The 24433-nt window shown below is 48.0% G+C and overlaps 1 protein-coding gene across 2 annotated transcripts in view; it reads right to left on the bottom strand.

Annotated features, from left to right (window-relative positions):
• The window catches only part of Cplx2 (complexin 2), an 89026-nt gene extending 64891 nt beyond the window's left edge, over window positions 1-24135 (bottom strand). Inside the window, exons 1-2 of one of the 2 annotated variants that reach the window (XM_045151461.1) lie at window positions 23829-24135; window positions 7642-7746 (exon numbers count right to left, since the gene is read on the bottom strand). The gene's annotated coding sequence lies outside the window, so the exon portion shown is untranslated. The remainder of the gene's footprint in view (window positions 1-7641; window positions 7747-23828) is intronic. The other variant, XM_045151460.1, reaches the window with a different exon arrangement.
• Between the last annotated feature and the right edge of the window lie 298 nt (window positions 24136-24433).

Genomic DNA, 24433 nt, shown 5'->3' with positions numbered 1-24433 from the left:
CTGTTTAACCTTTAATGATTGTATTTGAAAAGGCAGAATGAGATCATTTGCATAATCAGGGAACCAGTATAGACTCTTTTAACTTACAATGGGGTCACATCCTGATAAACCCATTGCAAGTTGTAGAAACCTCATCCGAACGCCTCTATTATAGACGATGCTAATTTCAAACAAGAGGACCGCAGAGCACCGGGTGGCTCCTTGGTGACTAGGTAGTTGAGTAAAAAGTGGATTCTCTGCTGCTGTGCAGGGTTGCTAGGGAAAGGATCATACTGTGTATTGTGAGTCCTGGAAAAGATCCAAGTTCAAAATTCTAGTATGACTTTAAAATTTTTTCTTTCTGCTTTTTTTTGGGGGGGGGTGGGGGTGGCAGTGCTGGAGATGAAACCCGAGACCTGATATATGTCTGGCAAATGCTCTACCTCTGAGCCATACTTCTAGCCTTTCCCAGTAGTGCTTATTGCCTGAATAACTCTTTAAATTGTCTCACAGACCACTAGTGCTTTGTCCCCACTTGATGGAAAATGCTCCCTAGGCAACCCCTGACTGCTTCAAGAGGCTGGAGCCAGTTATCTTGCCAGATTTTTAAAAATATTATTTATTTATTTATATGTGTGTGTGTGTGTGTGTGTGTGTGTGTGAGAGAGAGAGAGAGAGAGAGAGAGAGAGAGAGAAAGGGAGAAAACGGGCACACCAGGCCCTCTTGAATCTGCAAATAAACTCCAGACACATGGGCCACTATGTGTCTATGTGGCTTTATGTGGATATTAGGGAATTGAACCCAAGCCAAGTTCCTTTAACCACTGAGCAATTTTCCCAGCCCTATCTTGCCAGATCTAACCACTACTGCCCATGTGGAGTTGATCCATGTCTCTCTGCCCAATGCCCAGCATCATACAGTGTTCCAGGCCAGCTGGGCCTGGGCACCAGCTTTGCCACAGGAACGATGTTTTTGGTTTTACGTCAGAGCTCTTAGAAAGTTAAAGCAAAAAGAAGGAAATAAGAACCAACAGTCTGGAGCCCTTCCTGAGTGACAGACACTGTGATGGCGTTTTACATAGATTATTTCAAATGTCCCCAAATTCCATTCATGTGCCACCTTCATGATTTCTGCCCTACCAGTACCATTCACTTACTTAGTATTTCTCTTTAAATTGAGTTGCCTTTTTAATAATTGCACGATTTTATTTTCTAAGGAAATACTATATTATTTCTATAAATAACTGAGCTTGACATGTGGGTTACATATTTCCAACATGCATCAATTGTAAGCTATTAAAATAACAGACATGCTTCCATAAGCCACCTCAGATCATTTTACCTGGCATCAATCATGAGTGTGCCACCAGCCTTTGGGAGACACAGAAGTAATCTGGTTCATGTTCCCGGGAGAATGGCTTGCACAAGAGAATGGGACACTCTAAGAGCCTCTTGTCTAAGGTCCCAGCAGTGGAGAGACGGGTGGGATTGAGATTTAAATCCAGACTTTTCCCTCTGGATACTTGGGCTCTTTCAATTCTGGCACTTCCCAAATAGATTTCTTTTTAAATCCAAAGACTCTTTTCAAAATAGCGCTTTGTGGAATGGGGTTTGGGAGTCCACAGCTTCTCCTGTGGGGCCTTCCCTTTCCCAATTCCATCCTATTAATGCCTTGTGACAACTTTTCATAGACGTCGACGACCTTAGGAACATTATTTAAAACCCACAGTCTTCCTCTCTCTCTCTCAGTTCTCCACAGTCACTCACTCTCCCTTGTTTTTTTTTTTTTTTTTAAATATTTATTTATTTATTTATTTGAGAGCGACAGACACAGAGAGAAAGGCAGATAGAGGGAGAGAGAGAGAATGGGCACGCCAGGGCTTCCAGCCTCTGCAAACGAACTCCAGATGCGTGCGCCCCCTTGTGCATCTGGCTAACGTGGGACCTGGGGAACCGAGCCTCGAACCGGGGTCCTTAGGCTTCACAGGCAAGCGCTTAACTGCTAAGCCATCTCTCCAGCCCTCTCCCTTGGTTTTATTTGCTTTGTAAGCCAAATTCCTGAGGGCTGATTTGTGGGTCTTCTCTAATTGTTCTGCCTGGGCCTATCTGCTTTTGTACCATAGTCAGCCTGATTTATTTATTTATTTTTCTCTCTTTTTTTAAACATTTTTAAATTTATTATTTTTTTGTTTATTTATTTGAGAGCTACAGAGAGAGAAAGAGGCACAGAGAGAGAGAGAGAGAATGGGTGCACCAGGGCCTCTAGCCACTGCAAACGAACTCCAGATGCATGCACCATCTTGTGCATCTGGCTCACATGGGTACTGAAGTGAGCCTCACATGGGGGTCCTTAGGCTTCACAGGCAAGTGCCTAACCGCTAAGCCATCTCTCCAGCCCTCTCCTCTCTTTTTTTTTTAGGTAGGGCCTCACTCTATCCCAGGCTGACCTATGTAGTCTCAAGGTGGTCTCAAACTCAAGGCAATCCTCCTCCCTCTGCCTCCTGAATGTTGGGATTAAAGAAGTACACTACCATGCCCAACTTTCTTTCTTCTTCTTTTCTGTTTTTTTTTTTTTTTGAGGTAGGGTCTCATTCCTCTAGCCCAGGCTAACCTGAAATTCACTATGTTGTCTCAGGTGGCCTTGAACTCACGGTGATCCTCCTACCTCTGCCTCCTGAATGCTGGGATTAAAGGTGTGCATCACCATGCCTGGCTTCAACTTTCTCTTAAATATATTTTTATTTATTTATTGGCAAGGAGGGAGAGAGAGAGAAAAAGAGAGAGAGAGAGAGAAAGTGTAAATGGGCACACCAAGGCCTCTTTTCACTGCAAAAAAACCCCCACAAAACTCCAGATACATGTGCGACTTTTGTATATCTGGCTTTACTTGTGTCCTGGGGAATCGAACCTGGGCCATCAGGCTCTGTAAGCAAGTGTCTTTTTCCATTGAGCCATCTCCCTAGCCCTGGATATCTTGAAATGTTCCATTTGCCATGTTAAAATATTAACAGGCTTCCTAAGCTTTACTCTGACCTTATTAGTCATTTATCAACCACTGATGTCTAAACTGAACCAAGATGTTCAGGGGACACAAACAGGCCAGGGAGGAGTAGGATATATATATTTTTGGTAGGTTTCCTCCGGTGTGGGAGGCAGACACTGACATGACCCATACACTGTGGAACGCCCTTTGCTCACCTGGATCTCACTTGTTCACCCACTTCCTGTCTTCCTCAGGAGGCTGGGGTGTATTCTAGGCAAGCGAATGAGATAGGGCCAGTCAAGGAGCCCTCGGTTGCTGGCTTCCCTCCACATCGGGATGTCAGAGATCTTATTCCATCCCCCAGCCACAGTCGCTAAGTCACTGTTCCCTTCAGTAAACAGTGTCTGATTTAGTCGCGTTAGGATCAGACTCCCAAATCCTCAGACCAGCAAGAGATTTTACAACTGTCTCAGCAGTCGCCTGGCTCCAGACCTCAGCTTGCTTTACCCCCTTCTTGCTCAGTTTATTTGACAGCCCCCGGCCCCCGCAACCTAGAAACCATCCTCCCCATGAAGTGGGTGCTACAGTGGGTTTTTCTCTGCACAGAAAGGGAGGAAATTGCCACCTTAAAAGTATGAAAGATCTAGGCCAAAAAGAAGGCAAAACAGTTAAAGGTGCTTTCTTTTTCTTTCTCTCTCTTTCTTTATTTCTTTCTTTAATGTTTTTGGTTTTTTGAGGTAGGGTCACACTCTAGCCCAGGCTGACCTGGAATTCACTAAGTAGTCTCAGGGTGGCCTCGAACTCACGGCAATCTTCCTACCTCTGCCTCCAGAGTGCTGGGATTAAAGGCATGCACCACCATGCCCAGCTCTAAAGGTGTTTTCTTACAAAGCCTGACAGCCCAGGCTTGGTTTCCAAGTACCCATGTAAAGGTAGATGGGAAAAGTGGTACAGGAGCTTGGAGTGCATTTGTAGTGACAGGAAACCCTGGAGTGCTCATTCTCTGTCTATCTGTCTGTCTGTAGGTCTGCTTCTTTCACTCTATCTCTTTCTCTGAAATAAATAAGTAAATATGAAAGACTTTAGCAGAATTATAAATTTTTTTTTTATTTAGTTGAGAGACAGACAGAGAGAGAGAAAGAGAGAGAGAGAGAGAGAGAGAGAGAGAGAATGGGCGTGTTATAGCCTCTAGCCCCACAAATGAACTCCAGACATACGTGCTACTTTGTGCATCTGGCTTATGTAGGTCCTGGGGAATCGAATCTGGGTCCTTTGGCTTTGTAGGCAAGCGACTTAACCTCCAAGCTATCTGTCCAGCCCTTTAATACATTTTTAAAATTCCAAAGGCATATTCTATTTCATGGCACTCTTTGACCACATCAACACTGCTACATTTTTCTCTTAGTCTGTTTCTCTCTTAAATTCCCTCAAAACAACAATTTGGGGTCTTTCCTGTGCTTTGTAGGTCTCCCAAATTCCAGAAATCTTTTGTCTTTGTAGATCCACGAGTTAGGTCCAATTCCTAAGCTCACAACTACTGAGGTCAATTCATGCAAGTCAATTAAATTGACTTTCTCTACTACCAACTGCCCTTAGCCAGGGCTATAGTGGGGGAAGGAAGAGAGGAGAATCCAGTGGTTAACAGGACACACTCTTGACTCTCAAAGACTCTTTTACCCTTAAATCTAGATTCCATACTCAAAATTTCCCTTTGCCCAAAAGGCTGGAGAAAGAATCTTATTTTTTTTTAATTTTTTTAAAAAATAGATTTCATGTTTATTTGAGAGAAAGAGGGAGAGAGAGAGAGAGAGAAAAAATGGGCATGCCAAGGCCTCCAGCCACTGCAAATGAACTCTAGATGCATGTGTCCCCTTATGCATCTGGCTTACATGGGTCCTGGAGAGTTGAACCAGGATCCTTTGGCTTTGCAGGCAAACGCCTTAACCACTAAGCCATCTCTCCAGCCCCCAAGAATCTTATTTTTGACCTGAAGACAGCTTAAGCTCTTCTCTCTCTGGTCTGCTTCCTAAGACTTACTGTGGTGATCTGGATGCCTCTTCACCAACTTGTGGTACTATCTGAAAGGCCATGGAGCCTTTAGTGAGGCCCTGTCTGGTAAAAATAGGGCACATACTAGGCGTGGGCTTTTGAAGGTGATGCCACCCTTGGTACTGCTTGCTGCCGTCTGGACCTCTCCATGGGTATGGCCGCTGCGTCACACCCCTGCTACCACCCATGGAGCTTCCCACATCATGCCTTGTCCCTTCTGACTGACTGAAACCTCTGAGGCTGGGAGCCAAAGCAAATGTCTCCTCCCTTAAGTAATGTCTGTTGGGGATTCTGTTGCAGGTCTGACATACTTCCCAAACTTCCTCCCGGTATTGTATGAGCTCAGCACTTGGGGTCCCAGACAGAGTGGGTTCCTTAATCTTTTAGGATATGGTTATATATGGGTTCATTCATTTGTGTCCTCAGTGTGTGCTGGGTACCATACAGACATTATCTCATTTAACTCCCCGTGAGAATTAAATTGCTCTGTAATCAGCACAAGTCAAGTGGCCAACTAGAATGTGACCCGGACTTAATTCCAAAGCCTGAACTCTTTGCTCCTCTTCCCATAGTCAGAACAACTGAATGGGATCTGTAATTAAGGGTAGAGATCACCGAGGGCTTAGAAAAACACATGCTTTATGGAGGGAAAGAGTGGATTAATGAATATTTTATGTAAGGCCGAATCCCACCTGGCTAGTTTATTCAAATTCCTTGAGAAGTGAAGTATATAGGGAGATAAAGGGGGGGACTTTCACAAAAAGCCTTTGTCAAGTTTCTATCCCAAAGCCTATTAATAAAATTGATTCGTTGTAGAATTGGACAGAGGTGGGTGGTGAGTGGGAGGGAGTCTATTTTTGCATGGATAGAGAACTGTCTTAGAGACAAGAAGGAGGGTGGCGATAAATGGGTGCTTTCTTCAGATGGAGAACTAGGGTTCTCCAGGAACTGGTTCTGGATTGGGTTTGTATGAAACAGTCTGTGTGCATGAAGCACCCTTGCACTCCACACAGGGGGCCCCCAAACCAGCAGGGCTCTGGTCTTTTATTCGGGAGGAACCCAAAGAAGGAGGTGCTCAGTGACATCCTCACATTACAGGGGCTGACTGAAGAAGGTGGCTAGGCAGTGGAGAAATCAGTAACCAGTTGTTACTGCCACCCTGTGTGACACTGGACAGGTCCCTTGTCTTCTCTGGGTCCCAGGCTTCTCTCCTAAGGATCGACATATTAGGTGACCTGTAAGGGTAGAGTGCTCTGGATAGAGGACAGTGACTCGAAATAGGAACTGCTCAGGAGAAAGTGTCTCTTTTTGGTAGCCAACATGTCCTCCCCTCTGTCCCTGTACTGTGATGGGGGAACTACTCTTTCTTCTTGTCTGTGAATAGTGATGGTGAGACGGAGATCTGTGATGCCAAGGCTCAGAGCCCAGCCTGGGATTCCTCAGTGGCATTCTCTGTGAATGACTCAGCAACATAAATAGCTCCCATCTGGATGAGCAATGATATCTATAGCGAGCAAGCCATCTCTATAGCCGCACACACTCTCTCTGTGCAAATATGTGGCTCACTGTAGGCTAAATACGAGGTGGCCTGGAGACGTTCCTCCTCTTAAAAGACTATTTGGTATGAAACTCAAGGCTGTTTATTTAAAGAAACAAGCGTACAACTACGCACGTTGGATGACTGGTCGTGGGTGGTGGGGAAGAGATGATGCAGATGAAAGGGTGCTGGGGGGTGATCCACGCTTGCCAGGCCACCTGAAAGAGGAGCTGAGATTGCGTGCCCCGCACGTGGTCCTCCTATCTCTGCAATAGGGCACAATGGACATCACGATCCGACCTGCGATACTTGGGACCCCAGGATAGGATGGGAGATGTAGCAGAGTGCTATGAGTCAGTAAAAAGAGCATGGGACCTGGTGACGACAGGAGAGCTGGTTTTACCCAGCCTTGCCCTGCTAATCAGCATGGAAAATTCATCATCTGTCTCATTCATTCATTGCACATGGCCCCAGCCCTGTAATGTGCATAGACTGTTGGGCTGCAGCTAAGAAAAAGTAGATTGGAATTCAGTGGTAGCCACCCTGCCAGCTGAGTGTATTTGGAGAAATGCTTTTCCTTTTCTGAGCTTCAGCATCCTTGTTTGATGATAATATCCATCACAGGCTTCAGGGTAGCACAGAAGAAGAGACTGTGCCAAAGGGCCAGAGAGGTGGCTCAGCAGTTAAAGGCACTTTGCCTGCAAAACCTAGCAACCTGTGTTAGATTCCCCAGTACCCATGTAAAGCCAGACGCACAAAGTGGCGCATGCATCTGGCGTCCGTTTGCAGCAGCTAGAGGACCTGGTGTGCCCCTTCTCTGTCTGTCTCCTCTCTTTCTCTGCTTGCAAATAAATAAATAAATAAATAAATAAAATATATTTTTTTCCAAAAAGAGATTATGCCAGAAAGTGCTTGGCTGCTGTATAGCACTCTGAAGATGCTGTTGGATACCACCCACCCCACTCCCAATTGTTCATTGCAAGTTAGTGGTGACTGCAGAGGGGAAATGGCATAATGACCCTCTTCACTGGAACCCCAGGGGTGAGGCTCCCTGAATGCCACCCATGGCTATGACCCTGGATGACATGCTTACCTGTGCTTCCTGGTTGAGCTGGGGTGCAGGAGCCTCAGGAACCAAGCTGGGCAGGCAGCATGTCACAGACGCACAACTTCCTGGGGGAGAAGAGAGGATTCAGAGCTGAGGAGAGATGTAATGGGAATTTGGTTTCCTGAATGGGTTCAGGATGTCTGTGTGGGCAATGCCCTCAGCTCTCTGGGTTCTAGCAAAGGGCCTGTCTGGCATCACACTCAACTCTTGGCCCCACCTTACCTAATATGCCCCTCTCGTTCACTGCTTCAGGCAACGCCGGGATCATACCAGTGGCTACATGTTTGCAATGTAAATGTGATGTCCCATCAGTATTAATGGACAGACTTTGTTGTCAGTCATGTCTGGTTTTCAGTTCCGGATCTGGGGATATCCATTACGTATGTCTCTCTGAACCTCAGTTTCCTCATCAGTCAAATGGGGCTTGTAATAATGCCAACCAACCCCTTACGTGAAGTACTACATGAGTGCACTGGCTATTGTTGATGTCAAGTACATTGTGCCCATCATATGACAGCTCTGAATATTAGTCATGGTCCTCACTTTAGTCTAAGCCCTTTGGCACAAGTGTACCTTACGGGGTAAGGGTTGGCTTTTCCATGACTGCTTCTAGACCTTGCACAAAGTCTGACAATGTTAATGTCCAGTTGGTTGATTAAGCCTTGCTCCACAAGTCTGTTAGAGCTGCTTTCATGCACTGAGGATTAGAGCAGTTGCTGCTCCCTTCCGATTTTCAGTATTTTATTTTATTATTCTAGAGAGAGAGAGAGAGAGAGAGAGAGCAAGAGAGTGAGCGCCAGAGAGAATGGGCACACCAGGGTCTTTCAACTGCTGTGAATGAGCTTTAGACATGTGCGCCCCCTTGTGCTCATGTGCAACATTGTACGCTTGTGTCACTGTGCATCTGCATCTGGCTATGTGGGATCTGGAGATTTGAACATGTGTCTTTTTTTTTTTTTAATTTTATTTATTTATTTATTTATTTATTTATTTATTTATTTATTTGAGAGCGACAGACACAGAGAGAAAGACAGATAGAGGGAGAGAGAGAGAGAATGGGCGCACCAGGGCTTCCAGCCTCTGCAAACGAACTCCAGACGCGTGCACCCCCTTGTGCACCTGGCTAACGTGGGACCTGGGGAATCGAGCCTCGAACCGGGGTCCTTAGGCTTCACAGGCAAGCGCTTAACCACTAGGCCATCTCTCCAGCCCTGAACATGTGTCTTTAGGTTGTGCAGGCAAGCGCCTTAACCACTAAGCCATCTCTCCAGCCCTCCCTTCCAGTTTTCTAGAGAATGCAAGTACAGACAGCAAAGGGCAATGAGGTAGCCAAGCCCTCACAGAGGCATGTGTGGAGCTGAGATTCCAGCCCACGGTCTTCTGCTTTTTAGCCTGGCTCTTGTCCTCTACGGCTGCTGGGTCTCTTCTCATGTGAGCAGCAGGGCCTGGGCTGCTGGAGGGCCCTGCGGCGTCTGCGCATGCTCTTTCCCTGCAGTACAACCTATTCCTTCCTCCTTGACTCGCTTTCTTCTTTCCAGTAACCAGAGCCGTGCTTCCAGAGACTCCAGAGAGTGTTTATTATTGTGTCACGTATAAAAGTGCAAACTGAGGTTCATGGAGGCCATCTGGGGTGACACAGCCATTCCCACCGAGATGGCCATTTGTCACAGGCATTCTTTAGGCCCACTTTGGACAATGGGCCAATCTGACTCCTCAGTTCTGCTGCCTAACCATGCTTAACTACCTCTGAGACACTAAACCACTCCCCCGCCCTCCGACAACTCCAGTCCCCAACACCCTTTCAGAATAAGAGTTTCTTCAGGCAATGCCTGGCTGCTCCCCAGGGCCTGGTACTAAGCAGAATTGGGTGTCTTTTGGGTAAGTGAATGAATGAGTGACAGAGTGTATGAGTGCCAAGCTATGTTCTCAGTGCTGGTGTGACACATCAGCAAACGGGGCTGACATGATTCCTGCGTTCAGAGAAAAATTGACATGTAGATTGGAAACAGGGTGGAATTGTTTTTTAGCTGTTTGGAGTAGGGAGCTGGGGTAGTGGTGTGGCTGGGAGGGTTGTGTTTCAGAGAGTGGGAGGTGGGACCTGCATGCTGCCTGGGGAATGGAATCCCAGTGAAAATAGCAGCTTTCCTGTGCTCCCGCAGGGCCACCTGGGTGAAGGGTAAGGTGGCCGGCCTTCGAGAAGGCAATGAAGAAAAGCAGGTAGTACAATCAAATACAGCTACATAGTGTCTGCAACCTACTGCGTCCCACCACTAACAAGCAAACAGGCACATAGCAGGTGGCTAGTGACCTGCTGTTGAATAAATGGAGGCTGGGCAGAGCACATCAGAATACCTTAGGTCCAGGAGCTTGTAGGAATCAAAAGTGCGAACTCCAAGAACGACATGCCAGTTACCTTCATTGGGAAGGGGAGGTGCTACCTTCAATGGCCCCTCTGTGACCACTGTCTTCAACACTGTCCTTAGCCTGACCAGGCCAATGTCATCCATAGCTCCCTTCACACAAAGAATGGGAGAGGACTTGGCTTCACAGTTGAAACCTGGATCCTCTTTCTTAGACTAGATGTGGAAAGTTGACCACAGGGTCACATACAAGAAAACTGTGGTGGTTTGAATGTAAAACGTCCTCCAAAAGCTCATGTGTTTCAGCACTTGGTCCCTAGCAATGCGGAGCTGTTAGGGGAGGTGGTGGAATCGGAGTAAGCTGTGAAGTTAAAGTCTGGGCTTTCTCTCTCTCTCTCTCTCTCTCTCTCTCTCTCTCTCTCTCTCTCTGTGTGTGTGTGTTTCTCTCCTTCCTGTTGCTCACACAGTGTGTGATGATGTGACACTGGCTTCCCCACTCTGGTCTGCCATACCTTCCCCACCATGATAGACTCTCCCCTCTGGAACTGTAAACTGAACTGCGGTCTTTAACTTCCATTAGCTGGTCAGGTATTTTGTGCCAACAAGAAGAAAGAAACAGATGGTTAAAAGGTAGTGTGAAGGCTCAACCCTTGTGCAGATTTGCCAGGGTTGCCTGCCTCCTTCCTCTGAGAGCTTCAGGGGTTTCTCAGGTAAGCCTGGGGCTGGGGTTTAGAAGAGACCCAGAGGACGGCACAGCAGGAGGGGCTTCCCAGGGAGAAGGAGCAGCAGCCATCAAAGCCTAGAAGGGTGTGGTCCACCCAGAGAACCTGGAGGTATATGGCTTGGCTGGGGCAGATCATCGGGCCCCGCATGTGAGGGGCCTTATACCGCCAAGAGTGATGGAGAACCATGCATAGGGTCCAGCTGCATGCGTCTGGTGAGGTCTTTCTGGGGAGGGAGGGTAATGATGTGGCATGAGAATAGAAGATGAAGAAGGTGGAAGCCTGGGATCCTCTTGCCAAGTTGTGGGCAGTGAAAGGCACAAGGTAATGTCTCGGGGTAGCCAATATGGGAAGAGTAGGAAAAGCAGGATTGGTGCTCGACGAGTGTGGGTTTGAGGAAGAAGGGACTTAGAACCTCCTGGGTTGACTGAAGTGGTGACATAGGAGAGGCTGCGGGAGGCCCATCCTGGACCGGTCCTCTGACGGCCTCTGAGAAAAATCTTTGTGGCAGGTTTTGGTCCCTACCCCAGCCTGAGGCCCAGCCCCAACAGCTGCCTGACTTTTTCCCATAGAATGACTTAGCCATCTCATAGCCTTCATCTTGGCAATACTAGCCTCTAAAGTCTCTTGCTCTGATTGGACTGGAATGGAAGATGGAGTTGGGATACCTTGTGATCACTAGACTAGCCCAGAGAACTAGCTAGTCAGGTGAGGGGTTGCTCTGGACCCTGGGAAGGAATCCGGCTTAGGAATCTTGGGAGCTGAGTTCTGACCCCATGCCTGTTACTGTCTCAATGGTCTTGGACAATCTCTTTTAGTCAACAGGCCTCAAGTTTCCTCCTGTTGAATGAGGTTGGACAATACTATCTCTGGAGTCTAACATCATCTTACTCTCTGTTATTGATTGCACGTTTCATAACTGACACAGTTTTAGCACTGTAAGTCTCTAGGGATTTAAAGCCTGGTTAACTTGGACAAGTTTCCTCAGCCCTAGATCTGCTTTGTTCCCCCTTCTATAAACCAGACACACCTGTGTTGTCTTACCCAAAAGATTAAGACAGTAATTGAAATAGTATAAATTAAAAGATGATAAAAATTGCAGTTACGCCAATGTTAGCTTTCCATTTTGTCACATGGGCATTTCCTTTCCACTTCATTTTACTTTTTTATTTGAGAGAGAGAGAGAACACATAGGCACATCAGGGCCTCCTGCCACTGCAAACAAACTCCAGATGCATGCCACTTTGTCCATTTGGCTTTGTGTAGGTACTGGGGAGTCAAACCTGGGACATCAGGTTTTACAAACAAGCACCTTTAGCCTCTGCACTGTCTCTCCAGCCCCTTTTTATTTTTAAAATTTTTAAAATTTATTTGAGACATACACACACACACACACAGGCTATTCTTAGTAACAATGTACTGAGCTAACTACCACCAGCAGTCACATTCTACCAAGTGTTTTCCTAATATCACTTTGTATATCTTTATAGCACCACATAAGTTACTTGTGACTACTACTCCCATTTTACAGATGAACATACTGGAGGACACTGAAGTACAGAAAGGACTTAGCCAGCCTCTTCGGCTTCAGAACTTGAGCATTGAAAATTTAATGAAGATCACTCCAGGAGCTCATCTCTGCATTTTAAGCTTTTTCTCTTATAGAAATCAAGATCTAAGGGCTCAGCGGGCAGGGGATTATGACTAACATTTAATGAGCGTCTTATATGTGCCAAGAATTGACTAGCTTTGCAGATTTAATTTGTTTGCCAATTACTTAAGAGTCCTTTTAAAAAAGTTATTTGCAAGCCGGGCGTGGTGGTGCACGCCTTTAATCCCAGCACTTGGGAGGCAGAGGTAGGAGGATTGCCATGAGTTCAAGGCTACCCTGAGATGACAGAGTTAATTCCAGGTCAGGCTGGACCAGAGTGAGACCCTACCTCGAAAAACCAAAAAAAAAAAAAAACAAAACAAATCAAAAAAGTTATTTGCTGGGGGGGAGGTTGGAGAGATGGCTTAGCAGTTAAGCACTTATCTGTGAAGCCTAAGGACCCCGGTTTGAGGCTCGATTCCCCAGTACCCACGTAAGCCAGATGCACAAGGTCACACATGCATCTGGAGTTTGTTTGCAGTAGCTGGAGGCCCTGGGGTGCCCATTATCTCTCTGTCTGTCTGTTGCTCTCAAATAAATAAATAAAAACAAACAAAAAAATTTAAAAAAGTTATTTGGACTGGAGAGGTTGCTCCATGGTTAAGGCATCTGCCTGCAGAGTCTAACAACCCAGGTTTGATTCTCCAGTACCCACGTAAAGTCACATGCTTAAAATGGCGCATGCATCTGGAGTTCAACTGGAGTAGCTGGAGGCCCTGGCATGCCCATTCTCTCTGTCTCTCTCTCTTCTCTCTGTCTCTCTCTTGCTTGCATGCGTGTGCACAGGTGCTCCAGGGTCTCTGTTGCTACAAATGAATGCTACATGCATGCAATATTTTACATCAACAGGAGAACTGAGCCTGGGCCTGCAGGCTTTGCAAGCAAGCACTTTAATCACTGAGCCAGGTCTCCTGCCCCATGGTGGGGGGGGTAGGGGTCCCTTTAAAATGCAAATTCTGATTCCTGAGGGCTGGGATGTGGCAGATTCTGCAGTTCCAATCAACTCCCAGCTGCTGCCCCCTGCAGCTGAGTGGACTGCACTCAGGTTTCCACCTGCTAGAGGATTTCAGACATTATCTCACTGAATCCCAGGGACTAACATCTATCAGCCTGAGTTCATAGATGGGAAAATCAGGGCTTGCAAACTGATGTCTCTTCCCCTGGTTCCTACAGCATCCAAGAAATGAGGCAGAGCCCAGGCTATCTTGCTATCACCATCTTGCTGGGTGGTCCCTGCTTTGGGGGCTGTCTCTACCTTCCATCAACAGGGCTCTGGAGGTGAGCTTCAGTGGCCTTGGAGATCCCTACCGGGAATGACTACTCACTCTCATTAGGAACTAGAGTGAACTAGCTCCCAGTGGTGGCTCAGAGTAAGAGCAGGGTCTGTTCCAGGAAGCTCCTATGGTAGTGAGCAGTGAGCAGAAGCTGAGGACCAGAGGATCCTGCTCATACGTGACTTGCTCTATTTCCTCCCCCTACCCCAGCTCCTTTACATCCCAATTTTTATTTAAAATGTTGGTATTTTATTCATCATAGATTTTTTGTGTTAATTTTGTTTGTTAAAATATTGCATAAAATAATTATCTTGAGGGCTGGAGAGATGGCTTAGTGGTTAAGGCGCTTGCCTGCAAAGCCTAAGGACCCAGGTTCGATTCCCCAGAACCCATGTAAGCCAGATGTACAAGGTGATGCAGTGCACAAGGTGGCACACATGTCTGAAGTTCAATTGCAGTGGCTACAGGCCCTGGTATGCCAATTCTCTCTCTCTGTCATTAAAAAAAAATTATCTTGATAGCTGAGTTAAAACATATTGAGAACCTTTGGGCTGGAGAGATGGCTTAGCGGTTAAGCACTTGCCTGTGAAGCCTAAGGACCCCGGTTCGAGGCTCAATTCCCCAGGACCCAAGTTGGCCAAATGCACAAAGGGGCGCACGTGTCTTGAGTTTGTTTGCAGTGGCTGAAGCCCTGTGCGCCCACTCTCTTCCTTTCTGCCTCTTTCTCTCTCTGTCTGTCGCTCTCAAATAAAAAAATAAAAACAAAAATTTTAAAAAAATATTGAGAACCTTAATATGTGAATATATTGCAAATTGGCCCTATTCCCATCAAGTTGCGCTCCTTTGTCACCTCCCTGCCCTCACCTCGTGTCCACTGAGGGCCCTTCTCCAAGGCACAGAGAACATTGAGGAAGAGGGGGCGGAAAGAGAGTAAGATCCACAGGATAGGAAGGTGTACTTTGAGGCATTGTCCCCACCATAAAGACTGACTGGCACATTCGTGATGGCTGAGTTTTTAAGTGTCTCCTTAAAATGTACAGGTACCTCCTTTACTGGCCTTGTCACTATCCCAGCTGGTGGCCCTGTCTTCTCCTTTTCTCTCTCTCTTTCTCCGATGCCTGCAAGGCACAGGCTGGCTGATGGATTGATCTTTCAGCAGGGGAAATCTGCCAAGGCACCTGCCGGCCTGCTCTCTGGCTGAGCTGCGCTAGAGATGGTGGTGTGGCTCTGATGTGGTTTTCGCCCCATCCAGCCCCCCACTGGCTGCGTGACTGAGGGAAGCGACTTCACCGCGGTTTACAGGATGCCAGCACCTGCCTCGCAAGTCGACCCCACACGGTCTTCTAGGCCCTACCTGGCCTGGCTTCTACCATGCTCTGTCTCCACTGTCCACTGCTTTCTCCTCTGCTCACCTCACTTCCATCCCACGGCTTCAGCAACTTCCTGCAAACTCAGGACTTTCCCCGACCCGGGGCATCTGCACAACCTGCCCCTTCTGCTACGCTGCCCGTTCCCTGCCCAGCCCCTCCTCCTCAGCAAGATGCCAGCTTCAATGCCCTTCCTTAGAGTCTTCCCTGGGTACCTTACAACAGCCCCTCCCTTCTTGGCACATTCTGTCTTCTCCCTTTATTTCTCTCCTAGAGCTTATGTGACCCGTCAAAATGACTTTTACATTTGCTTGTTTTCTCGCTCTCCACTAAAACTTGGACTTATGAAGGTCTGGCAACTTCTCCATCTTCTTCTTCATCATCTCTCCAGCTCCCAAAACAGGTCCTGACCCAAGGTAGGTGCTCAGTGAATGATGCTAGCTCAGAGAGAACCCCTGGGCTTGTGTTTCTATGTTGGGAAACGGGGTGGTGACCACACAGGGTTACAGGGAGGAAGGTATGCCTTCACTTAGCCCGTCACTAGACAACATGACCCACTGAAGCCCAGCCGTCTCACCCGAAATTTTATCCACTATGAACTTGAAGCTCAAAGCGCTGATGGGATTGGCTCATGCTGCCCAGCTAGGAAGTGCCAGGGCTGGGTTTCTCTCCTCCTGTTGGAGAAGTTCCTGGCCCCGTGCCCTGCTCTGAGTAGGCGTTAGGCAGTGAGAGCTGGAGCTGGGCTCCTCTCACCATCTGCTGCTTGAACTGCAAGACCTTATTTGCCCGCTTGGCTGTCACAGCTTCCCAAGGAGTCAGCCCCAAGAATTCTAATCACTGGGTTTTTTGCGGAACACAAAGACCTGCCTCTTGCAAATGGAGAGATGTATTTTCTCCGTGTTGGCAATTACCATGCGCGGAATGTCTGGGGAACTGTTTCCATCTTCCAGGCACTTTACCAAGATTAACTTCTGAACCCTAACACAGTAATGCTTGTTGTGCTTGAGGGGGTTGCGGGGAAAGTGTGAGCATTGGTGTCTTTTGTCACAGGAGAACCTGGGGCTTGGAGGGGCTTCAGACCCCGAAGATGAAACCTCTCTAGCTGTTTGATCTATTTTCCTGAGAGCAGGTTTCTTCTGTGCCTTAAAAGCACTAACACCTTCTCATGGATTCAATGTTTCTAGTGTTTCCAGTCTTATTTGGTCACTGATGGACAATGGGATATACAAATATTTATTGAGAACATACTAGGCACTCTGCTTGCCACAGAGAACGCTATGGTGGGAACAAAAATATATTCACTATCCTGGGCACGGTGGTGCATGCCTTTAATCCCAGCACTCAGGAGGCAGGCAGAGGTAAGGGTCACTGTGAGTTCGAGACCAGTCTGAGACTACATAGTGAATTCCAGGTCAGCCTGGGGTAGAGTGAGACCCTACTTCCAAAACAACAACAACAACAAACAGACAAACAAAAATCCAATATACCCTGCCCTTGACACTGGGGACAGATAGCAGAGTCCTGCCTGTAACTTGCTATGTGGTTGTAGGACGTCCCTCTACCTCTCTGGGCCTTTAGATTTTGTTACTCTCACTCCCAGCCTCCTGGCTAAAAGGTCCTCATGGCTTCTCATTGCTTACAGAGCTTCCTCTGACCAGAGACTCGAGTCCCTCAGGCTTAGGCTCCTGCACATGGTTCTTGTTCTCACCCGGGCCTCACTGTAGCTCTGGCTGACCTCAAACGCTAACTCGCAACCATCGAAGCCCAGCGTCCCTGGTTCTGGGATTAAAGGTGTGCGCCACCACACCCAGGCCCCCATTTTCATTAAGCAGTATCAACATGTCACTTTCAAAGTGCCAGGGTTCCAAGTGTCTCACCAGCTTGAACTTACTTAACATTACAGAATCTCCTGGAAACAGATTTGAACTCTCATCATCTCCATCTTAAGGATGAGCACATGGTATCACACAGGGGTCACTAACTTCTCTAAGCCTGCACAGCTGCTCCGTGACGGGGCTGAGGCAGGCTTGGATCCTGAGCCATGCGCCCCACTGCTGCCATTGCTGCCAACCTGTGCCCAGCTCTGCTGCTATACTTTCCAGATACCAACCAGCATCCACTGCCACTTCTAAGAAGCCCTCTGTGACATCCTCTTGAACCAGTTCTTCTTTGTGTTTGTGTTCCCACAGTTCCCAAGCTTTGCATAGGCTTGTCCCTGTTTTGGGGAGCTGCTATTCTTGTCTGTGTATTGTCTCCTTGGCTGGGTGCTGAATGTCTCAAAGCAGGGAGGCTATGTCTCACTACCCTCTCCCCACCACCTCCTCTATGTCCAGCCAGCATCCTGGGTCATCTGTTCTCCGTGTATTAGCCACAGGCCTAATTAAAAAAAAACAAGAACAAGTGGCTGGAAGGATTTCCCAGTGGTTAAGGCACTTGCCTGCAAAGCCTAACTACCTGGGTTTGATTCCCCAGTACCCACATAAACCCAGATGCATAGAATGGCGAATGCATCTGGAGTCTGTTTGCACTGCCTAGAGGCCCTGGTCTGTTCATTCCCCCAACACTCTGTCTCTCTTTGCATGCAAATAAATAAATAAATAAATAAATAAAAAGTTATCATCTCTGCCATTTAAAATCATCATGCAAGGGCTGGAGTGGTGACTCAGGGTTTAAAGGCACTTGCTTGCAAAGCCTGATGGTTCAAGTTCAGATCCCAAGTGCCCATGTAAAGCCAGATGCATAAAGTGGCTCATGTATCTGGAGTTCATCTGCAGTGGCTGGAAACCCTAGCTCACCCAGACTCACTCTCTCTGTCTGTTTCCTTCTCTCTATCAAATAAATACATAAATAAAATATTTTTACATAGCAAAACAGGGCTAGAGAGATAGCTTAGTGGCTAAAGCGCTTGCCTGTGAAGCCTAAGGACCCAGGTTTGATTCCCTAGTACCCCCATAAACCAGATGCACAAAGTGGCACATGTGTCTGGAATTAATTTGCAGTGGCTAGAGGCCCTGGTGTGCCCATTCCCTCCAACTTCCTGGCCCCCCAAATAAGGAAATAAATTAATTAATTAGAGTGAAACAATCATGCAAAAATCCATTGTGTCTTAAATAACATCTCATGTGCCCACCATGGCCTGGAAGGTTCTGAACTGCCTCGTCCTGCCTTTCCCTGCCCTCATCTGTTGCCACTCCTCTCCAGCCACGCTGGCCTCCTGCCTGTCCCCAGAGAGTCCAGGCTCACATTAGGGCCTTTGCCAGAGCTATTTTGTCTGCCTGGAATGTTCTTCCCCACAACCACACATGACTGACTCTCTGTTCTTTGGGCCTCGGTTCCATGTTTCCATTTTCCCATCGGTCTGTTTATATGTTTCCATATTTACCTTCTAATTGTTATTAATGGCGGCGTCTGCTGTGAGTATGTAAACCCCAGGAGAGCCGGGACTGAAGTTGTCGGCTCTGCTGTGTCACCTAGAACACTGCCTGACCCAGCAGAGCCACTCCATGAATAACTGTCTTGGAGGAGGAGTAGAGACGGAACAAATCTCTTTGGGATTCTGCACATGACAATTCAAGTAGACCCAGGTAAGGCAATGCATATGAATCCATCTCTTTCCAAGTTCTCAGCTAGACCAGCTTCCCAAGCTGATGCTCACTATTTTTATCATCTTTCTTTGTCTTGCCTGCAATCATGCGCGCCGAAGTGAGGCGAGGTCATTGGCTCCTCCCTGCTGACTTCCCTCCTCTACTGTGGATGGGAAGAGTTCCTTGCATGCGGCTCTTTTGTCTACCTATAAGTTAGGAAACTCAGCAGATACTATATTCCCCATCATTTTGCTGGCTTTGCAGGGGCATCCCCCAAACGTGAAAGTGCTAGCTTATGAGGGACAGCACCAGAACCCAGGCAGGGCACACCACGGCTGTCATATTTCATCAGCAACTGAGGAGACTTGGTGCTCCAAAAATACACAAGTCCTGCTAGGGTCTGAGTCAAACACTGCACACTTAACACATCAAAGGAGCCGTAGTTTGTAGCCAAGAGGGATGCATGGCCAAGGTTAAGGTACATGGAGAAAGGGTAGCTTCACATGCCCCTGGTAAAGGCTTGAAGGACTGTGAAAACAACTGTAGGAATGAGGTATGGGTGCCTGACTTCAGTGCCCTTGGTGAGTGAGCCAGCTGGGAGATTAGCATGGTGGCCAGAAAGGAGGTGCCACTAACCTATCTTCAACTAACTTCAAAAGCCTATAGCAGGGGTTGGAGAGATGGCTTAAGGGTTAAAATGTTTGTCTGCAGAGCCTAAGGATCCATGTTCAACTCTCCAGATCCCACATAAGCCAGACACAAAAAGGTGAGGCAAGTGCAAGGTCACACATGCTCACTAGGTGGCACAAGCATCTGTAGTTCGATTTCAGTGGCTGAGGACCTGGAGTACCAATTCTCTCTCTTGCTCTCTCTCTCTCTCTAAAATAAATCCCCCAACTACCAGAGTTTGACTTTCCAGATCCACATGTCAATAGATGGGTATGGCCACATGCATCTGTAAGCCCAGTCCCACAGAGCAAAACAGAGACCAGAAAATTGCCTGGCTCACAAATATGCCAGTTCTAGTATCAGTAAAAGACTGGCTCAAATAAGATCAGGTGGAAGAGCAAAGGAGCAGATACCTACTCTAGGCCACTGCAGGCAAGTTACCCTCACAGACGAGCACACAGGGCGCCACAAAGACACCTACCTATCCATGTATGCATCACACAATACATATACCACATTTCCCATACAACACACAACACACACACATACACACACACACACACACACACACACACACACACACACAGTCTATGGACTTTTTTTGTCTAGAGTTTTCTCAAAAATAAGCTGCTATGGATGACTTTCTTGAGAACCAGAAAGACGTTTCTTGTCCTGCTTATGAGTTTGTACTGAGAAACTCCAAGGCCGAGACTTCTAGGCAAATTGGTGAACTGCAAAACTCTCCATATGATGAGTTCAAAGATCTTTGCTCAGTCTCAGCACTGGAGAAGGCCCCCCCGTTCCTGACCCTTGTCTTTCTCATGTGTAAAAATATGGCTTGCTGATTTCCACACTTAATGATTTCTAGAATTTGAAGCCTACCATTCCTTTTGGTATGGCATGTTTATGTGTGACATGTGTGTGGGGAGGTATGTGTATGCATGTTTGCGTGTGGTGGGTGAGTGTGGAGGCCAAAGAGTGATGTCAGAAGTTCTCATTGATCATTCTCCACCTTATTTACTAAGGCAGCTTCTTGAACTTGAAGCCAGTACTCTCTGACTCTGCCGGTCTATCTAGCCAGCTTGGCCTGGTGATCGTCTGTCTCTCTCTTCCCTCTGAGCTGGGATTACAGATGGACCATCATACCTGCCTGGGTGGGTGCTGGGGATCTAAACTCCAGTTGGGTCCTCATGCTTACATGGCAAGTGCTTTATCTGCTGAGCCATCTTCCAGCCTGCATCCTTACTCCTCCCTCCCCCAATTCTGGGGACTGAACCCAAGGCCTTGTACATGCCAAACAAATATTCTATCACTAAGATACATACCAGCCCTCAGCCTCCGTCCTTAGGAGTTCATGGTTAAGATCACTTAGAGGGGCTAGGGAGATGGTTCATTCAGTAAAGTGCTTGTTATGCAAGTGTGAGAACTGGAGTTTGGATCTTCAACACCTACATGTATGCCAGGTGGGCATGGCGGTGACTTGCAAGCCCAGTGTGAGGGACTTGGAGATAGGGAATCCTTGGGATGAGCTGACTGGCGAGGCTACTGAACCAGTGAGCTCTGGGCTCAAGGGAGAGACTCTTCCTCCATAAAATAGGCACACTCATATGTGACTGCATGTACACCACATACATATACAAATAAAACAGATCACTTCGTTTTTTTTTTTTTTTTCTGAGGTAGGGTCTCATTTTAGCTCAGGCTGACCTGGAATTCACTATGGAATCTCAGGGTGGCCTTGAACTCACGGCGATCCTCCTACCTCTGCCTCCCGAGTGCTGGGATTAAAGGCATGCACCACCACGCCCGGCAAAACAGATCACTTTGAATGGGAGATTTTCTTTTAGGCTGCTACTCATGGCTTCTGTGTTGGTAGACAGATGGAGCTCTATGTAAAGGCCAAGACGTGTGCAATCACAGCCGCCGGGGTCACTTTACAGTAAATTCTGGCTTGATATCTCCCTCCCCATTGTTTATTCTAATGTTGGTGTCTTGTCACTCCAGTGTAGCCCAGTACTCAAGAATACTCAAGCTTTCTGCTGAGGACAGACTAGGTAAAGGAGGCAGGAAGGTCAGGATTTAATGACTTCTGAGATGGTATAATCATTTGAATGACAGAAGTTGTAATTGACATTAAAGATCTTTGCACAAAATGATGCCATATCTTGTGTTTCTTGTGTTTGTTTCAGCGTGTCAGTGTGTGTGTGTGTGTGTGTGTGTGTGTGTGTGTGTGTGTGTGTTTTGGGAATGAACGTGGATATGTGTACTGAGAGTGGGTAGGGGTATAAGATGAAACCAAATTGGCCCACTGTTGAAGCTGGATGATGGGTGTGGGGGTGTTTATCATACTATTTTTTTCTATTTTTAAAAATGTATTTGGAACATTCCATCATCAAAGGCCCTTTGGAGACTGGCATCAGTCTTCCTCTCTACTTTAATTTCACGGCCCCTATCTTGAGGACCTTCTGGCATGGTGACATTATCCTGGTGGCTGTGATTTCACACCTCTAGGCCTTTACACACAGCTCCATCTGTCTGGGATTCTTTCTCTCTTTTTCTCCCACAATCCACACTGGTGCCTCTGAAATCCCACTGTCTTGTTTACTAGCCTCAGTATTTATCACACCACATTTCAATTTTTGCTTTCTTGGTTTTGTTTTGTTTTCTCTGCTGGCCTGTGGCATCCTTAGGATACTTCTCCATCCTCCCAAAGTACAGCTAGTTTTTTTTTTTTATTTTTAGCACATAATATGCCCTCAGCAATGTCTACAGAAGGAGCCATAATAGCAATGGGAGCTACCTTTTATTATTATTTTTTGAGCATTTACTATGTGCCAGGCACTGCACTAAGCTCATCACAGCTATTTCATTGAATTATTACCACAGCGGGTACTATTAATGTTATCACTCCCCTTTAATAGCTCAAGAGGGTTTTAGGAGGTTATTTGCCCATAGTTGTATGCTAGTAAGAGACAGAGCCAAGACTGGGCTCAGAATAGAAACCACCCTACTGTCTTACACCTGAGATTTTTTCTTTTTCTAAGACTTCTCCATGAATGTGACACAGAGGTTGCAAGACTTGAGGACAATGAGTTTTAGGCCCAATTTTGCTACTAAATTGCTGAGTGACTTTGGGTGAATCACCTCTGTTCTTTTTTTCCCTGCCCTGTATGAAACTCTGAAACTATGAGTGCTCACGGAGGTCATGTTATTCAAAGGCTCTCCCAGCTACCAGAAACAAGGGGCTTCTCTTCCACACTCGGTTTCCTGCCTGGGAGCTGACATCCCTGTTTGGGAACCTCCCAGCATTTCATACTCCCTCAACCACTTTCCTCGCTAATTGTATCCTGGAGCGAAACTGTCTTTACAACCCGCTGTACGGGTGGCCTGGGGGACTCCCCTCCCCTCCTTACGGGCTGGGATTTCTCTTTTAGATGGGTGGAACCCTGAGCAGGAGGGAGGGGGTGCAGATAACCACCTAGTAGCCTCCCTGCTATTTCTCACAAACCCTCTTCCTCCTACGGAAACTCAGCCTTGCACTTTCTAGGGATGTTCCGGGGCATCGTTGGGCAGTCACTGACTGCAGCCGCCAGCCACGAGCATCTCTGGGCAGTTCATGGTCCTGAGCTGAGGTGCAGGGTTGTAGCAAACAGCGGGGCGGCGCACTCCTTCCTCCCACTTGAAACTAGGCCTTGCTGTACCCAGCTGGAGCTCGGGACCCCTGTGTGCCAATGTCCCCTCCCATCTTTTCCCCGTTCCTGGCCTCTGAGACCTGCCATTGCACCGCCAGGCCTTTGGAGAACCGCCAGAAAGGCTCGCTGGAGACCAGCCACCACCCCCACCTTCTTTCTCCAGCCCGCCCGCCCCTGCCTCTCTACTCTGGGAGAAACTGAAATCCCCCAATCGATGCATCCAACCCTCCCCAAGCAGCGCCAGAGGCCCCAGCCCCTTGGCTTTGTTCGTCGCTCGCCAGGATGCTGGCTTGCTGGGCAGGAGCCGTGCACCGTGATGCTGACGCCGGGCCACGCAGCCCCGCGGGGGGAGGGGCGAGAGAGTCGGGACCGAGCGCGCAGAGGAGCCCCCCCTGTCCGGCCTGGGCAGTAGCAAGTGATGGAGCGGGCCGGGAGCTGTCCCCCCAGGATGGTGCTGAAAAGGGGAACCGGGAGCTGTCCCCAGGGATGGTGCTGAAAAGAGAAGCAACCCGTGGCGCCTTCCGCCTGGCTCCAGGAAGAGCTGACGGCTGAGAGCTGGAGAGAGCTGGAGAGATGGGGTGGGGGGAGGGAGAAAGAGAGAGAGAGAGAGAGAGAGAGAGAGAGAGAGAGAGAGAGAGAGAGAGAGAGAGAGAGAGAGAGAAACACACACACACACACAGAGGGAGGGAGGGGGAGAGACAGAGAGAGAGGGAGACAGACAGACAGAGAGAAGGGAGGCCGGAGGAAGCCGCCTCTAGGGAGCCCAGCAGCGTGGGGCCTATGGCCAGGGTCTTCCCCGCCGAGGTGGTGACGGATCCGCGGGCAGCCAAAGAGCGAGCGCGCGTTTACGAACCTGTTGGAGGATGCTGCTCCTCCGCGGCCGGCCGACTAGGGCGCCCCGGGACCGAGATAACTGGTGCGCCTCTCCCTCCTCCTCTTCCTCCTTCTTTTCCTCCTCCTTGACTCCTCCGCCGAGACGCTCCCTCCTGCCTGGGTTAGCACATGTACATGCGGGGGGCGCGCCAAACCCCTGTTCTGCCCGCCCCCCCCCCAAATGCCCAGCCCGAGCTGTAGGGCACAAGAGCTTAGAGGCCTCCCCCAAGGGCAGACCCGCTCCCAGGAGACCCAAGCTTCCTGAGAAAAGAGGCGGGGGCTGGAGGCTGGGACAAGAGAGAGGGGGAGAGAGAGAGTGAGAGAGCAAGCAGAAGTGGATGTGAAATGAGGAGGCGGCGGAGGTGGGGGTTCTACACAAGCTCTGCCTTGAAGTTGGAGCTGTGGGGAGTCTGTAGCTAGGATATCCTGTCTTGAAAATCCCTTCACCTCTCTCTCCATTTAGGTGACCAATAACCAAACGAAGACATCTGTATTTATACTTTTTGTTGCAACGCACATAAAGATCTGTTATCTCTAGTGCTAGATTTCAAGAAAACTGCTTCTCCTGTCCACCCCTCCCAACAG

The sequence above is a fragment of the Jaculus jaculus genome, chromosome 6 (assembly GCF_020740685.1).
Source record: "Jaculus jaculus isolate mJacJac1 chromosome 6, mJacJac1.mat.Y.cur, whole genome shotgun sequence".
Taxonomy (NCBI): domain Eukaryota; kingdom Metazoa; phylum Chordata; class Mammalia; order Rodentia; family Dipodidae; genus Jaculus; species Jaculus jaculus.
Note: the sequence above shows the minus strand (reverse complement) of the source record. Positions and strands in the feature narration are given on the sequence as shown.